The sequence below is a fragment of the Falco biarmicus genome, chromosome 14 (assembly GCF_023638135.1).
Source record: "Falco biarmicus isolate bFalBia1 chromosome 14, bFalBia1.pri, whole genome shotgun sequence".
Lineage (NCBI taxonomy): Eukaryota > Metazoa > Chordata > Aves > Falconiformes > Falconidae > Falco > Falco biarmicus.
Window position 1 is genome coordinate 22,037,650 of NC_079301.1, and position 18,071 is coordinate 22,055,720.

The 18,071-nt window shown below is 49.2% G+C and overlaps 1 protein-coding gene across 2 annotated transcripts in view; it reads right to left on the reverse strand.

The window, feature by feature from the left end:
- ARHGEF9 (Cdc42 guanine nucleotide exchange factor 9) overlaps positions 1–18,071 on the reverse strand; it is a 221,805-nt gene that overhangs the window by 193,914 nt on the left and 9,820 nt on the right. The window lies entirely within an intron of this gene.

Sequence of the window (18,071 nt, forward strand, 5' to 3'; positions counted from 1 at the left end):
AAGCAACTTAAATCTGATTTAAATGACTGAAGACTTAGTGACCACAAAATAAATTTCCTGCATTAATAGTTACCACAAAGTATACGCAGAATACCATAAATCACATATTTGTTTTGCAGACCACTAGGACTCTAAATACATCAGAGTACATGACAGAAAGGAAAAGAGGAAATTACAGTAAAGCATCCCTGCACATGTCACTGTCATCTTCACCAGCCCCATCTGACAGGAACCGGCAACATACTCCCAAGGAGTTCAGTCTCTCTTTAGGCAGGCATTCAAAGAAAAGTCAGGATGAGCCTTTTCCTGGAACCAATGCAATTCTGAAATGCTACGGTTTCAGAAAACTCACAGAGTATCCAACTCTGTGAGTTGGATATAGTTTTTCCTACTATAGCTATGGCACCAGTGCAGGAATCCCTCACTGAAACTGGACTGCTAAATGAAAGCTGCTTGGCCACCACTCAATGCTACACAAAACACACATGTTCCCCTCAATGAATTCCACCCTAAGTGAAAGGAATTAAAACTACTCTAAGTACCTTATAGGCAACAACAACGGAAACCATGGTGATTGTGGCCAGCTGCCAGGTGACCACTCCACCACACTATCACTCCCCCTCCCCAAATAGGACAGGAGGAAAAAGTGAGATGAAAAAGGTTATAGGTTGATAAAAAGATATGGAGGTCCCTTACCAATTACTGTCACATTCAAAACTTTGGGAAAACTAATTTGATTTATTGCCGATTAAAACTGATTTGGATAAGGAAAAACAAGGATAAAACTAACACACTACCTTATTCCCACCCACCCCTTTTTTTCCATGGCTCAACTTCCTTCCTTCATTCCTGATGGCTCTACCTCCCTCCAAGGGGCACACGGGGAGGGGGAATTGGGAGAGGTATGGTCAGGGCATAACAGTTCCTCTCTGCCGCTCCCTTCTCCTCATGCTTTTCCCATGCTTCTGTGTGAGGCCTTCACAGGCCTGTGATTCCTGTCAGGGAACATCCCCCTGCTCCTGGGTGGTCGCTCCACAGGCCATGATTCCTGTCAGGAGAACCTGCTCCTGTGTGAGGCCTCCACAGGCCATGAGTCCTGTCAGGAGAACCTGCTCCTGTGTGAGGCCTCCACAGGCCATGAGTCCTGTCAGGAGAACCTGCTCCTGTGTGGTCGCTCCACAGGCCATGATTCCTGTCAGGAGAACCTGCTCCTGTGTGAGGCCTCCACAGGCCATGAGTCCTGTCAGGGAACACCTCCCTGTTCCTGTGTGGAAGCTCCACAAGCCATGATTCCTGTCAGAATTTGCTCCTGTATGGGGCCTCCACAGGCCATGATTCCTGTCAGGAGAACCTGCTCCTGTGTGGTCACTCCACAGGCCATGATTCCTGTCAGGAGAACCTGCTCCTGTGTGAGGCCTCCACAGGCCATGAGTCCTGTCAGGGAACACCTCCCTGTTCCTGTGTGGAAGCTCCACAAGCCATGATTCCTGTCAGAATTTGCTCCTGTATGGGGCCTCCACAGGCCATGATTCCTGTCAGGAGAACCTGCTCCTGTGTGGTCACTCCACAGGCCATGATTCCTGTCAGGAGAACCTGCTCCTGTGTGAGGCCTCCACAGGCCATGAGTCCTGTCAGGGAACACCTCCCTGTTCCTGTGTGGAAGCTCCACAAGCCATGATTCCTGTCAGAATTTGCTCCTGTATGGGGCCTCCACAGGCCATGATTCCTGTCAGGAGAACCTGCTCCTGTGTGAGGCCTCCACAGGCCATGAGTCCTGTCAGAGAATATCCCCCTGCTCCAGCACCTCCTCCCCCTCCATCTTCACTGACCTCAGGTTTCACAGCACCATTTCTCACTGTGGTCTTTATCCCCCCTCACACCTCTCTGATGTTCTTGCCCTTTCTTAAACACATTTCCAGAGAGGTGGGGCCGGCACCACTGCTGCCCCGCTCTGGGCCACGGCACAGCCACTGTGGAGCCGGCCGAGCCCAGCGCCAGGCAGCCTGGTGGCAGGCGGCCCCCGGCACCCACCCCTCGCCAGGCGCACCCCCACGCAGCCCTGCTGCACCACGGCTACCCACCACCCACGCCGCCTCGCTCGGCTTCGGCCACCTCTGTACGCAGCCCCACTGCCTTCCGTACTCGCCACGACGACTTCCAGAGAGCCTCCTTCCCCAGGCAAAGACCACAGGGCCTCGGCACCGCCTGCCACCGCTCACACCCTGTAGCACAAATTGGCATGGGAGTTGTGCTGCCCCAGGGTCCATATGGAGACCACAGAAAGCTTCTGTCCCCCAAAACCCACGGGTTTAGCAGGGCTGCTCCTCCATCTGGAGGACATCCTCAAGGAGGAGACCAGCTCCTCAGTCCCCAGGCTGTTGCTCTGGGTCTGCAAGTTGTTCATAGACATCCCTGCTGCAACTTAAAGAGTAACACATTTGAATGAATGGAAAAAAAAGAAGAAAAAAAAAGAGCAGTTGAGCAGTTTCAAGTTGTGCGGCCAACTGGCAGCAAAAGACAAAAATCACAAAAGGTCCCAGTTTTTTTTGTTTTCTCTTTCCGGTTTTATGTTTTATTGGTTTTGGCTGGGTGGATCCTGCATGAGGAAAGAAGATTCAAAGGCGACAGGCTTGTCTGCGAGGGATGCTAGCAGAGAGGGGAGGGAGGCTGTTTCTCATGTGTTAAGCAAAAGAGCCTGTAACAGGAGACAGATCCTACCCAGAGAAGCAGCGCAACCCAGAAACTCAGGGCACAGGGGTGGCTTTAAAATTAAAAAAAAAAAAAATTAATTTTCTTTTTAAAGCAGCTTTAAACTGGACATAAATTAGAGCCACCACCACGAAGCCAGACCTGAGCACTGTAAGCAGGCAGGGGCACAGTGCTTGGTGGCTCCTCTCCACCTTCCCTCCCACTGCATCCTCAGCAAACCTCTCCTGCTCTCTGAAACCATCATGGCTGCTTTCACAAAGCTCCCCCGAGGGATAAATGGAATAGCAGGACACAGGCATGCTGCTTAAAAGGCCTTTTGACTGACTGCTAGCAAATACTCAGTGTGAGAAAAGCACCTTGTTATGGTCTAATTCACACGAATTAAGCCTGCAGGACCGCACACACTGAAATCACTGGCTAACCTTGGCAGAGCCAACCCACCATGGCATAGCTTCGTTAGTGCCCACGGTCCCAGCACTGTCACCCGAAACAGCTCCAGCCCGAGGACTGGCACTGCCTCACCCACAGCAAAGCCTCCCAGCACCTGGGCAAACTCTCTGCGTTTGAACAAATTTCAGCCGGCTTCACTCAGCCTTCCCCGACTGGGTGCCAAAATCTGCTATGCTCCATCAGCTGATACAGCCGCCGACATCAAGTGTCCACCACTGTGCAAACACACAACAGCAGCATGCTTGTGGGAAACCAATGCTACAAATAAGCCAAATAGAGAAAAGATGGCTTTATCAACCAAACCACACAAGCTCGGGGGCATTAGGCCCATAATGACAAAATAAAATCTGAGCATGAAGAAGAACAGCTGTGAGAGTATCTGATGAACCATCACTCATCTTTCTGGGGTGCCAGAGAAGGATTTTTTGAAAAAACACTGAACATATTTTTGAGAACACCTATTAGCCAGAAAACTACAACAGTTAGTCAACCGCCTTCTTATTTTTCCTCTCCTTGGGCTGCAGGCGCAGTTGCAGATATCAAGTCATAGCAAGTTACCACCTAGCAGCTAAGCTGCAACTACTGTTCCGGTGTGCGGGACTTTTAACCACAGAAAACATGAGGTAATGCAATTACCTTACACCTCTTCCACTGCCCTCTGAAATACCTCATGCCCAGGCGGGTGGCTCAGCCAGGTGGCTGTGGCTGGTGCATTTGGTCTACAAAACACACAACACCGCACAGGGCAAGGAAAATGGTTTCATAAAACCACAGCTATCAATCATACATTGAAAACTGCTCCAACTTACAGGAGCTACACTGGTCCCTACCCTGCCCTCTGTACAAGACCCTGTTATTCTTCTTGTCCCACAAGCAGCAGCGCTTCATTCGGAAAATTCACCTTCCCTTCCCTTCCCAGGTCACGGAGGTGGACAAATAAGTTAGGATTGCACAAAATCCCAAGCATATGGCACCAGCTGTGTTACACAAACATCAGTATCTATGGTCATGATCCCCCCTCCAAATTCTTTCCATTTTTCTTGCATTATCTAAATCTTTAAGAAAGAACTAGGTACTTTGTATCTCATTCATGATTGCGTAACATTTCCTTGGCAACAAGGCTCTTCTTGAATGACACAGGTGGGAGTAATAGCAATTTTGCTCCTTTTAAGTGTCATTGAGCAGACAGATACAAGAGCAGAAATAACACCACGGGCCCAGGTAACACCACTGAAGTCAACCGTTCTCACAGACTGTTAAGGACACTGAAGCAGGCCCCAGCAATTGGGGCTGTCACAAGCCACCACTCAGGGATGGACGCTTTCCTTGGGCAGCCTTGTTCTTCTGCACTGGCCCCTGGTAAGTTTACAAGACTTATCCACAACCATAGCAAAATAAGGGTGTCCACGTGCCTACCAAAGGCAACGGGGTAGCAAGACCCGCTAGCAAGGAAGGTCTCATCCAGCCTGAGATGAGCTTTCTCAAGAGGTCACAATGATGGAAAGAAACCATTCCTGTAACACCACACAGTTCAGGCTGTTTGCAAGGCTCGCACCACACAGTTCCTGAAAGCTACCTCAGATCACTGCAGTTTTCAGGCAACTAGCCAAACTTTGGGTTTTTTTAAAATATTTAGTGCTGTAAAGCTGCCCCTACCTAGAAAAAACACCAAAAATGCTGGACAGTTGGGACCTCTGTCACAAAAGGGGACCTACAGTGGAGTTCACAGGCTTCAGTATTTTGGAAGGCCCCTCGCAGCCACAGGAACATTAAAACACAACTGAACCACAACCCCTCAGAGGCAAATTTCAGGGAACACAGAAGATGTTTTGGGAAACATCTTTGCAGAGGAATAATTTCACCCACACTCAGACGCAGTACACAGCTATAAATCCAAGCTTGTTTTGCACCGCTTTGGCATCAGACCTCTGACCAGGAGGCAATTTTCTTTAGCAGAGCAGACTGACAAGGGAGTGCTCGAGCCTCCAGCCAGGCAGGCAGCGAGGCCGGGGAATATCCCAGCCCAGCACAGCTCCCCGCTGCCACCGGCTGCTCCTGTCACTGCAGCTGGAGCTTTGCTTGCCTGGCCTCCCATCAAGGGGAGCATTTATGGGTGTGAGCAGAGCTAGAGGAGAAAACAACAAAACAGAAGGAACGTTGACTTTGGGTTTCACCCAAGGAGCCACAGGAACACACAAGCCACACGGCAGGAGGAAAGGGCTGGGGTGGGCAGAACTACCTCCTTCCCAGTGTACTGGGACTGGCTGGAATGGAGTTAATTTTATTCATAGCAGCTTGTATGGTGCAGTGGTTTTGATTTGTGATCAAAACAGTGCTGGTAATACTAATAGTTTAGGTATTGCTGAGCAGTGCTTGCACAGTGTCAAAGCCACCTCTGTTTCTCGCTCTGCCCGCTCAGTGAATAGACTGGAGGTGCACAACCAGGGAGATGATCCGAACTAACCAGAGAGATATTTCATGCCATATAATGCCATACTCAGCAATAAAAAGGAAGAAGGGGGTTTAGAGAGGCTAGCCATCTTTTGCTCAGGAACTGGCCAGGCACCACTTTACCTGTGGGAGGTGGTGAGGGATTGCCTTCCCATTGCTTGTTCTGTTTTCTTTCCCTCTTCTTCCACTTCTCCTCTGTTTATTAAACAATCTTTATCCCAAACCCCAAGTCTTCTTGCTTTCATTCTTCTTTTCTGCTTCCCCCATCCCGCTGGGGGCTGGGGGTTGCCGGGCCGGGAGCAAGCAGCCATGTGTTGCTCAGCAGCCTACCAGGGTTAACCATGGCCCTCCTGGCACCCACCACGGAGCTCAAGTCGCTCAGGATAATAACAGATGTGACTGGGGCATGCTAGATGGCACAGCTAGCTGTTCCACCTGTGCAGCTACTTGGTTGGTTGCAGTGGATCGTGGTGCTGGCATATTTACTTTGGAAGTTGACATACATTATTTCCTCACACATTCCAGTACTTGATCCCTTTTTTTGTACAATAAACTCCAAGAATTGTTAACGACTTCTCAATTTTTGCTGTTTGTTTTGTTGTCTATCACTCTGTTTTGCTTTGCCTGAGAGAGCTACAGTAAAAGCACTGGCCTTGAGCCTAACCTAGTATTTGGGTCCCAGCCTGCTGCTGTCCCAGTACTCTTGAGAACCATCTCATAGAGAAACTCAGCAATTACCCCCTTTTCTGCCAAAACACACTTTGTGGAGGCAGGTAAGAATAGAACCTACCCCTTCCCCTCCTCCAGACAGGTCTTTATAGCCTTGCTGTAACAGCCTTTCAGTTCCTTGCATATCCTGGTGTAATCGGACTGCTCGTACCAGCGCACACTGTGAGAATGGTTTTTATTATTGTTCATAAGGTTAAACAACTAATTGGGAATGCCACATGAGAACACAGAATGACAGAAACATAGAATCATTTAGGTTGGAAAAGACTTTTAAGATCACTGAGTCCAAGTGTAAACCTAACACTGCCACATCCTCACTGGAATAATCCTCCAACATCATCATGCTCCAAGGTGATTGATCTCTGGGTGGTGGGGTGTACATCCCAAAAGATGTGCTCAATAAGGTAACACCCATGTCCCCAACCATCAACAAAACAAAACCTAGGTATCCATACAGGCTAGTCAGCCTCACCCTCGTGCCTGGAGAGATCATGGAGCAGACCCTCCTTGGAACTATGCTAAGGCACATGGAAAATAAGGAGGTGACTGGTGACAGCCCACATGGCTTCACTAAGGGCAAATCATGCCTGACAGACTTGGTGGCCCTCTACAACAGGGTTACGGTGTTGGTGGATAAAGAGCAACTGACATCATCTACCTGGACTTGTGCAAAGTATTTGACACTGTTCCACATGACATACTTGTCTCTAAATTGGAGAGACATGGATTTGATGGATGGACCACTCAGTGGGTAAGGAATAGGCGGGATGGTCACACTCAAAGGGTTGCGGTCAAGGGCTCAAAGTTCAAGTGGAGACAAGTGGTGCTCCTCAGGGGTCAGCACTGGCACCAGTGCTATTTAACAGCTTTGTCAGCAACATGGACAGTGGGGTTGAGCGCACCCTCAGCAAGTTTGCCAACGACACCAAGCTGAGTGGTGCGGTCAACACCCCAAAGGGCAGGGATGGCATCCAGAGGGACCTTGACTCGCTGGAGGCGGGCCCATGTGAACCTCATGAAGTTCAACAAGGCCAAGTGCAAGGTCCTGCACATGGGTTGGGGCAATCCCAAGCACAAAGACAGGCTGGGCAGAGAATGGACTGAGGAGAAGGGCTTGGGGATGTTGGTGGATGAGAAGCTCAATGTGACCCAGCAACATGCACATGCAGCCCAGAAAGCCAACCAGATCTGGGCTGCATCAAAAGCAGCGTGGCCAGCAGGGTGAGGAGGTGATTCTCCACCCTCTGCTCTGCTCTCCTGAGACCCCACCTGCAGTGCTGCATCCAGCTCTGGGGCCCCCAACATGAGAAGGACACAGACCTGTTGGAGCGAGTCCAGAGGAGGCCATGAAGGTGATCAGAGCACTGGAGCACCTCTCCCAGAAAGACAGGCTGGGAGAGTTGGGGTGGTTCAGCCTGGAGAAGAGAAGGCTCCAGGCAGACCATAAAGCAGCCTGCCAGTACATAAAGGGGCTGACAAGAAAGCTGGGGAGGGACTTTCTACAAAGGCCTGTAGTGACAGTACAAGGGGCAACAGCTTTAAACTGAAAGAGGGTCGATTTGCATTAGATACAAGGCAGAAATTCTTCACCATGAGGGTGGTGAGACACTGGCCCAGGCTGCCCAGAGCAGCTGTGGGTGCCCCATCCCTGGCGGTGTCCAAGGCCAGGCTGGATGGGGCTGGGAGCAACCTGGTCCAGAGGAAGGTGTCCCTGCCCATGGCAGGGGGTTGGAACTAGATGGTCTTTAAGGTCCCTTTCAACCCAAGCCATTATACAATTCTATGATCCCTGGGCATTGTGGGATTCTGGAGAATGCATATTCCAGGTTACAGTCAACTTGTAAATCCCCTCTTATCAAGTGACCTGAAAGAACTATTTTGGCTGGGGCCCTGAAGAGCAACAAGCCTTTGAAGAGATCAAAGAGGAAATTGGTGGTGCAGCAGCCCCTAGGGCTGCCCAGACAGGATCACACGTGAGAAATGTGCTCCCCACCACAGAGCCTCTGGCAGAAAGCACCTGGAGAGACCCGACGTTGACCTCTATGGTTTTGGAGCCATGGAGACGGGAGGTCTGAGGCTCACTACACCCCAACTACTAAGAACATACTAGTAGCATAACAAGGGGGCTCAAGCCACGTCAGAAATACTTGACACAAAAGCCCAGCTCCTCTTGGCAACCACAACTACCTGTGCTGTGCTGGATGTTCGAAGGATGGGATCTGTTCTTGCCGCAGAGCAATGACTCCAGATACTCCTCCGAGGCTCTCCATCCCCTTCTCTCACCTTTCGGCCACGCTAAATTTGCTTCAAAACCCATCAGCCACCCCCAGCACCACACAGTGCTGCTGATTTGTGCTAAAGGCCTGGGGATGGCGCAGCAAAGGCACCGGCAGCCTTGCAAGGCGGCAGCTGGAGCTGGAATGCACCGAGGGCCCCTAGGGACACGATCTTCCACTCAGCTCTTCCTCTGCGGGATCCAAAATAACAAACAAGAAGGAGCCTTTGGCCATTGTTTTTCGGGGAAGGGGGGTGATGGGGAGAGGGCACGCGGCGCAGCCTGCCAGAAGGCATGGCTGAGCTAAGGAAGTCCTGCCTGGGCTTCGGTGTATCCGCTCCTCTCCAGGAGGGGCGGGGGGAGGCAGGAAGGAGAGAAAATAGAGAACAAATGATCATATAACCCTTGAGAGAAACCTGTCTGCTCTCGGAGAGCGTATTTAGCCCAAGCATGCAGCGCCTCTTGCTATACAAAAGAAAAAGAGGAAAGAAAACCCCGCCAGTTCTTCCGTTACCATGTTCTACCACCGAAAAAAAATGGGAGGAAACAGATGTTAAGCTCTCCAGCATCAGGAAATTATCTCTTTCATGAGGGTACAGTTACTTCAGTGTGTTTAGGTCAAATAAATAGGGAGAGAATCATGACTTCTCCCCGTTTCTGTTTACGTCTCCACAGACGTTTCGCCCTGCCTCAGTGCCGCTTCGCAGGACCAACCGCAAAGCTGCACTCCCGCTTCCACAGCGCACACCCAGAGGATGCAGGCAGGAGCACCCACGCCCGAGCCCCTGCCCACCTGGCAGACCCTTGCAGCAGATCCCCAGCTCACAGCCATCCGCAGCATGAACTGCTGCAGCCCTTACAAAAATTCAGCATCTCCTGTTTACAGGACAAGAAGGACAGTTTGCTGCTGTGCTTGGGCCATGCGCAGCAGTACTGCAGCTTGCACATTAATTTTTTTAAATAGAGGTGGAAGGAGCACAGAGAAGAGACTCGGGTGAAACATCTGCAAAAGGGATCTCCAGACCATTAGCAAGCGCCAGTTATGGCTTTCCGGTGCTGGGCTCCCCGAGGAGCGCTGAGCGAGTGCCCATAGGAAGCAACCATAGAATTTAACCAGCACTTTACATGCTCTGCAAAATACATTATGCAGGAAATTAAACTCCCTCATTAGGAGCAGGAGGCAGACAGGAGAGCAGTTTGATTCCCTTTTCAGCTGGGAGTGGACAGACCTTACCGAAACAGTGGCAGAAGGGAATCCACAGCAATGTCTCACTCCAGCACCAAGGGCAACCTACCAGACAAGTTAACACCCAGCAAACACATGCTGCCACACATCTGCCCCACACAGTTTTCACTGGTTTAAGCCAAAGCTTTTACAGTACTGGATCTGCATTTGTGTTTCTGTTAATTCAGTACTCACTGGGCAGACGGACGGATGCACAGACAGATAGCTCCATCCCTGTACTCATACGGACGGAACTCAAAACTTCGGTTTGAGTAAATCAGTTCACTCATGTATAATTTAAACATTACTTCCTTCCCATTTCAGGGAGCTTTAGTTTGTGCAATGGCTAAACACAATGAAATTAGAGCAGGAGATTCATCTTGCCTGCGGCCAAGGGAGAGACAGCGTTGCTCAACTGCATCTGTCAGATAAAACTGGACTTGTGCTGGTGCTGCCAGGGCAGTGACCAGCTCACCACACGCACTCGGGGCTTGGTGGGCCTGATGAAATGGTGTGACGGTGCAGAGACGTGCCAGGCCGCTTACGGGGGTACCAGCACTTGGCTCTGCATCACACTGAGCCCTAAAACCTTCCACCAAGCCAGCAACAGCTTTATATATGCAGCACCTGCACAGAAAAGGGGAGAGCGCCATCATCTAGCTCCTCACACAAAGCTGAGCAGGAGAAACTCAAGAAGAAAACACAGAGGTATAAAAGCCCACGTTAATTGGAATCAAAAGATGAAGATGCCAACAGATTAGCTCCTCCTGAAGCTGAATTTCAGAGCAAGGCCCTGCACAGAGCCCAGAAGGCTTTGGCACTGTACCTGTTGCTGAATGTTCCTGCAGACTCAGGCAGCAGACCCATGAATTGCAGATGAGAATCACCCTTTGCCCATTTAACTGACATTGTGTTTGTGGTAGCACTACCCCTTGCGTGCTCCTTCATATTTTCATACACCCTTTTTTGCAATTCTGAATTATTTTGCTCTTCAGAAAATAAAACTAAGGTGTGTACTGAACAGATCCAAAAGGATACTTTCATTGTTGACACCCAGGATGCACAGGGATCCCCAACAAAATGAGGGAGCCTAAGAAAGTAGTCACCTTCCACAACAAGGTTATGTTTTGATGCACAATAGCTGTTTCCCCCATCTTCTCAGGTATTTGGCACCAACAGCTGCCATTATAATACAGAAATATCTGCTGTTACATGTAGTTAAGCTGTTCAGCAGTCAGTTGAAAGTAGTTAATTATATATAAGAACATTTAATTACCATCCAGTAGCAGATGCAGGTACTCTAATACCACAGTGATGAGCTAAAAGGCATCAGTACAGGCAGATTCAGGGGTCTACACCCATACACGCCCCATTAATGTCAGATGGACAACATCACGCTGCTGGCTGCCATCCTTTGTGAGGATGCTGGGAGGCAACAACTTTGTGATGCTTGTGACATTACTCTGCATTCCCAATTAGTCAATTTAGTAGAGACACCTTAGGAACTTTATAGCTGTGACATTTCTCTACAATCAACTCCTTAAAAATCCTTTCCTTCTCCAAAACTTCTTAAGTAAAAAAGTTTGGCTGCCCATAGCCTTAACATAAGAACAGAAATCAGTAGCCAGCATTTAATTGTTTATATCTTGAGACAAAGATAGTGTCTAAATAATTGTCTATTGTATCCCAGAGACAGTACAGGAAAGCTCTTCCCTAGCAGGGAGCCTACAGGTCACACATGCTTCTGCCATAACATTTGCTATAAATAATCTTCAGTTGAGCAAAGGTTTGTGCTAGTTACAAAGCAGAGTAAGGCAGGCACTGTGCTCCTATCGGTTTCAGCCATTAGCTCTCCCCAGAGAGTGCATATCCTACCCTATTGTTCCTGCTCAAATGTTTGAAAGAATTATTTTTTCCTTGCTTCTTTTGTTTGGGGAGTTTATTTATATTTCCTCTTTGACATGGAATTACTACTAGAAAAAATAAGTGCCACTTACAAGGCAGCTCACTGATGCCAATATTGAAATTAGGTGCGGAGGGTCACATTTATAGATACATTGCCATAGTTACAGACCTCGCAAACCATGTTTCTGTGTTAATGTATGTTCAGCACATTCAGCTCAGGATCAGAAACAAAGAGCTCGGTGCCAGTGACAGCCCCAAATTCACATGCAAAGACCAGGAGCACATGCAGCAACTGGTTCTGCTCAAACATTTCCAAGAATATTTCAGCATCTTACTCAGCAACGCCTTTACATTGCCCTGGTGACATCAAAGGTCATCTCACGTACTTAACTGCCTCCCTTCAAGCCCTATGTCTATCTCCAGACAGATATCAAGCAACCTATTCTTTTTAGGCAGCTATATGGGTGCAATTTCCCCTGTACTTCTTTCCTTAGAGCAGTCTGAACAGGAACCATCACTTCTTTCAGGTTTCTCCATCAAAACAGGCCAAACACATCACCAGGCCAAAGGAGGGAAATGGAAAGGCAACGACGCGGGCTGGGGGGGCTGCTCCCCGCTCTCATAAATAGGCTGCTAGGAACAAACCTGCCACACAGCCTTGCCTTACAGTACAGCAAACTGCAGCCACCACCACCGCCTCCTACAAACACAACAGCACAGGACTGAATGGTTGGTGGCTGGTTTGCTCTGAATTCCCCAAGCACCACATTATAGAAAATCTAATTCATCAAACAAAGCCTTTGGACTAAAAGGTGATGTACAGCCTTATCATGCTCTGAAATTGGTGTCAAGCCTCAGATTGGAGCCCAGGGTACCAGATGTACAAGGGTCTCTGCCTTCAACAGCAAATGATTGCTTCAGGAGTATTCTGTACTGCTTTTGAGTAAAATCAACCCAATTCCTGGGTATTTCAAGGTTTGATGTTCTAAACAGGCCAATGACACCTGCTGTGCATTTGGCTACCGCTGCGTTCCAGGATATCCAACTTGGGAAGGCAGGTGGCCTTGCACAAAATCGCTTTTAGGCATGTGAAAAACCTAATCTTGTGTTTCTAGAAGAACACCATAACGGCTGGGTGCCTGGGCTGTGCTCTGGCTGGGGCTTTTCACCCAGAGAGACACAGAGCTTTCAGGGGTCTGACACCCACCTGCACCTTACTTTTCCCTCACAGGGCAGGGCTATTGTCTCATCCAGGCATGCCCAGCCCAGACCCAGAACCCTCAAAAGTCACAAGTGCCTCCTAGACATGCAGACACCTCTCTCCTGCCTTCCCCCCTCAACAGGAACAACAAAAAATAAACCTTATTTGCATCCAGAGCCATTACACGCTAGCCAGGAGCACACGGCTAGCCCAGACTGGTGCACACCGTGATGTGTTTGCCGAAAAATATCGATGGGTGGGTGATGTTTGGAACCCAGCTGCCGTGACAATGCTGCTGTTGCCATACATGTTATCCCATGTTCACACAGCCCAGCTCAGCCAGAGCTGGTCCCTGCATGCACATCTTATAACCCAAGACTTCAAAACCTTCATTTGTCAGTGCAAGCCTGCCCTGCTGACCCCATACAGATACCAAACCAAACAAGCAGCTTTTAAGCAGGCACCGTTTGTGCATCCCCCGTCTGGACCACTGCATGGTCTCACCAGTGTGGCTTTTCCCTGCAAAAAGGGCTGTCAGCTCGCATTCCTCATGCACCAGGGCCCCGCTCGAGCCAGTCACACTCCACGGGGCGACGGCAGCAGCAGCCAGCTCTGAACATAGGGAAGCCACATCAGATTCAATTAGCATCATTACTGATGAGCTTTTTGATCTTTTGGCTGTGCCCCTGCCATGCACCCCAGCCGCCAGGATGAGGCTGTACACACACAGGTGGCCACATGGTCACATCTCCTCTGCCTCCCCACTCTGCCCTCCTCAACAATACTCTTATCCCTTTTTTAGGATTAAAAAACCCAGCTGAGCAGGAGCAGCTAAAGGTTGCCTTTATCACCACTTATGGAACAAAGCCTGAATCTTTTTTACAAGGAGCTGAGGATTTTGTTCCCAGTATTAGGCATCTTTTCATTTCCCCTTTTTCTATATCCCACGAAGTCTCTCCAGTCACTCCTTTTGAACAGCAAGTGAATTTATTGCTACAGGTGGCAAGGGACAAACACATAAACAGGAAAGCACAGGACCAGTCACTCTGAACGCGCTCATTGCATCCCCTCTGAAGGTACATCTCCCCACCTCCAAGGATGAGCCCAGCACACCTACATCTTCACCCATGCTTTAAAAGCACAAAAACGTTTGGCAACACATGCAGGCAACATCTAGTTTTTGCAGGAAACCGCATGGATATACAAATATTGCTATCACACACAAAAACCAACGTGCTGATTTGCTAGCTCACGTCACACAAACCTAATTTTTTTTATATGTTACAGTGCTTAGCTAACACCGAGCAGCAGCAATACCCTTGCCACAGCTCTGGAAAACCCTAGACCTTCACAGCAGCAGGCAACAGCAGGCTGGGCATCAGACTGCAAATACAGTAGCACAACTTGGAAAAGACAAGAATATCCATTTCTGCAAGGACGTGCGCCCTGTTGGAGGCACAGGACCAGCTCACAGCGAGTCAAGGCACACTAGCTCCTGTCTTCTCAACCATGAGGCTCAAACCCTGCTCAGCTGGTGCAAAAGCTGCAGGAACTCCCACGCTGGTGCTCAACCTGCCTGCACAGGCAGGGCAGCAAACGCTGCCAGGGTTTGCAAAACCTGCTGAGTTTTCTGGATGTTATTCCAGCGTTGTGTCTTTTATTTGGCTGGAGCTAGTACTCAGTACCAAGGCAAAATCACCTTGGCTTACAGGCTATATGCTGGATCTTTGCTACGTGCTGACACATTTCCTTCCTGTAGTAAAATGAACGGGCTCTCCCATACATAGGCTATATCCCTCCCTCGAAATAAAAATCTTTAAGGAGTCAGTCCTTCCTGTCTATCGCACTTGAGACGCATCGAAAGAGCACTCTGAACCGTAGTCATACCCAACTGTTTGGCACAAGGGCTGCAAAGTGCCTGTGGCATTCTGGAGATGCAGATGGCAAATATTTTGACAGGTTACTGATCCCAGTAACAGCACCTTCCCACAAACCCTGTGATTCACCATTCACGTCAGTGGCATGGAAAAAGTGGCCCCTTCTTCCTTCAGAGGAGACAAAAGCAGCGCTTAAGAAAAAGCGTTTAAGAATATGGGCTTGTCCAGCAGAAAATCCAAGCAAAACTCAATTCTCACAGAAGCTAAAGGGATCTTCTATCTTTAATCGTTCCTGGACTTTTTCTTGTCTGTCTCTAAAGACATGCTCCCTCCTGTCCATAGGAGTGTGCAAACGAGAGCGACAGCCCCAGCAGACGGCAGGGAAGCCATTGCTGGCATCAGCAGAACAGCCGCTATTTCACAACTACTCACAGCAAGAAAATCGAGAAACCCAACACAGCCAGCATGCCAAAAATAATCTCCCTGAAATACATGGCAATCGGGAAGGGTTGCAAAGAGCAACCTGGCACACGAGCAGGTGAATGCTTCGGTCCTGACAGCATCAGCTGAGGGCATGGATACAGAAATGCACATCAAGCAGCGACCACTCTGCCCCACGGCCCCCACGGGTGACAAAAACAGGTCCAGGGAAGTCAGGAATGAGGCAGCAAGAGAAGCACCCATCTACCCAATTAAAACCAATCTTTTTCATCCTCACGTCAAAGGCATACGCCCTTGTTCAGTTTGTTTTCAACCCCGAAAGAAGACTGTGCTGAACTTTCCTCCCAAACCACACCTCCTCTGACTCCCTGCTTCCCCAGCCTCAACGGCAGCTGGATGCAACAGCAGAGAAGGGGCAATGGAAGATATAAACGAATTAAGCATCTGATTTGGGAGCGGGGTTATATGCTGATATGAAGTTCTGACCCACCACTACAGCAATGCAGCTCCACAGCCTCCAGGCCAAAACTGGCTGTCATTTATCCAGCTCCAAGCATGGTCTCCCCCTACCCTTACAGCTAGAAATCACCATTTAAGCTGCATGAGGCTGAACCCCAGCTTGTTACCAGCAACAGAACGAAAGAGCAGACCAGCACAGGGCTCCAAAGGGTACTTTGCTGAACTCTTTGTGGAAGGTCTTATCCCAGATTGCTACTTCCCTAGAAACCCTTTCGCACACGCAGGAAATGCTCACAGCCCATCCATCTCACACACCCCTAACCACAGCTCCTACCCAGCCGTGTCCCAGCTGCCAGGGAGGAGAGCTGAATCTTTAGCATAAAAATCAGATTTCCCACTTTACAGGCTCAAACAAGTATTTAGGTGCCTAAACTAAACTCAAATTAGGGTTCTCAATATTCATTCCTGCAATGTATTTATCCTCATGCAGCAGAAGATATATAGAGAACCAGGGAAATGCAGCACGGAGGGGTTTCTCCAACACGACCATTCAGACAGACCTGGTCTCCAAAGACAACTTCATAGCTAAATCTGTGGCTCTTTCCTGCTCCCAGCAAAAGTTGCACCTCCTTCTGTGAGTGTGTTTGAAAGGAGACACGCAACACTTTTGCTTTTCTGAACAGCACCGCAAGGAGTATCTAGCAATCAGGTCTGTGACCCCTGGCTATAGCACTGCACAGATCCATGGAGTTATCCTGCAGCATCTTGCAGTAAAGCGCTTTCCCCAAAAAAAACTTCTTTGTGTTTTCAGCTTTGTCTTATTAAACATGCTTACGCTGTAGCTGTAAACAAAGGTGAAACTTTCCAGTAATCAAAGCAAGGTGCCTGGAAAGATTACAAAGCAATTATCACTCAGAAAGTTCAAGCCTGAAACCATGTGAATAGATTCCCTATATTTATTATAGACAGTTTACATGGCATTGCCCTTATCCTTTATGGGTGCAAACCCCACTGAATATAATCAGAAGGGCATTAAGGGGTACAAGCACACCAGCCTGAACCACACAGGGCTTCCATATAGCCCACTGCTTCCTCCTATGCTCTGGACAAGGGCAAAACACTTCAGAGGAAGGAGGCAAGAACTTCATTAATGAGCAGTTATGGAATAATCTGCGCCTTGGAGAAAATTGCTTTTAGCTGTGTCAAACATGGGTTGGCTTATGCCCTGAAATGCATTTATTTATGTTGCTTTTATATGGATATTTCTACCTAATGCAACTCATTATCTTCATAAAAGTTTATTATAATGATTGGCTTTAACTTATTATGGCCAGAAGTCACAGGGACCAATTACAGACCAAAGCGAGGCCAGAAAGGCAATGCCTGTCCTTGGGAGTGATTACAGGCGATGCTGTATTACCCCCGAGTCAGAAAACGTCAACCACTGAAGAGTCAGAAACAAAGATTTGCTATTGCTCCAGCAGATCCCTTTGGCAGAGTCCTCATTCGGCAGTCCACAGCATCAGACCTGGGCAGAAGGTCCCACCAGCCAGCCCAGCTGAGGAACTCAGCTCCCTTTCCTGCTTGTAAAACAGCCTGCACACTCAGATGTTCACTCATTTATACCAGGCTTTTGTGGCCCCCTCTTCTCACGCTGCCTGTGCTGCCAGCAGTGGGAAGTGCTCTGCATGATCTATGCACCACTGGGCATGAAGCATCGCTCACTTCAGAAGCTGTAGCTGGGCTCACGAAGCGATGGCAAGAGCAGGACACCAGTGCCGTCGTTGCCCTGCATTGCAATTAGACAGCAAAGCTGCTCTGCAGCCAAATGCTTCCGACAGAAGCCCCAAACGTGGGGCAGTTTGCAGCACCTCCTTTTTGCTCTCCCTGCAGCCACATCATCAGAGACACCGCTCCAGGCACACACCTACCCCAAACCTTGCTCTCCACAGGCCAAGCGGTGACCTGAAGTGCCACAGGACTGCCCTGCCACCCCTATTCAGAAGGGCAGCACCTCACCCTAGCGAGTTACTGACTTTTCTCCTGTTTTTCCTTCCTCGCAGCAGCCCACTCCTAGGAACAGGAGCAGAGCCTATTCAATTCAGTCCAATTGTTAAGCAGTGGCAGGAGCCCTCCCAGCACCGGCACTGCATTTGCAATTGGGAAACCTGAAACGATTCCTTTATCATACGCAGCTGCGGCTGATCTGGCACCGCCTGTCACGGGCCCACGCTGGAACCCAGCAAACCTCCTTGTGGCTCCGCTTGAGGTTCAGTTCATTCACTCAAAAGGAATTAAAAACCATGCAGAAGGGGGGTTAAGATCCATCTTGGTTTCCATTCAAATATT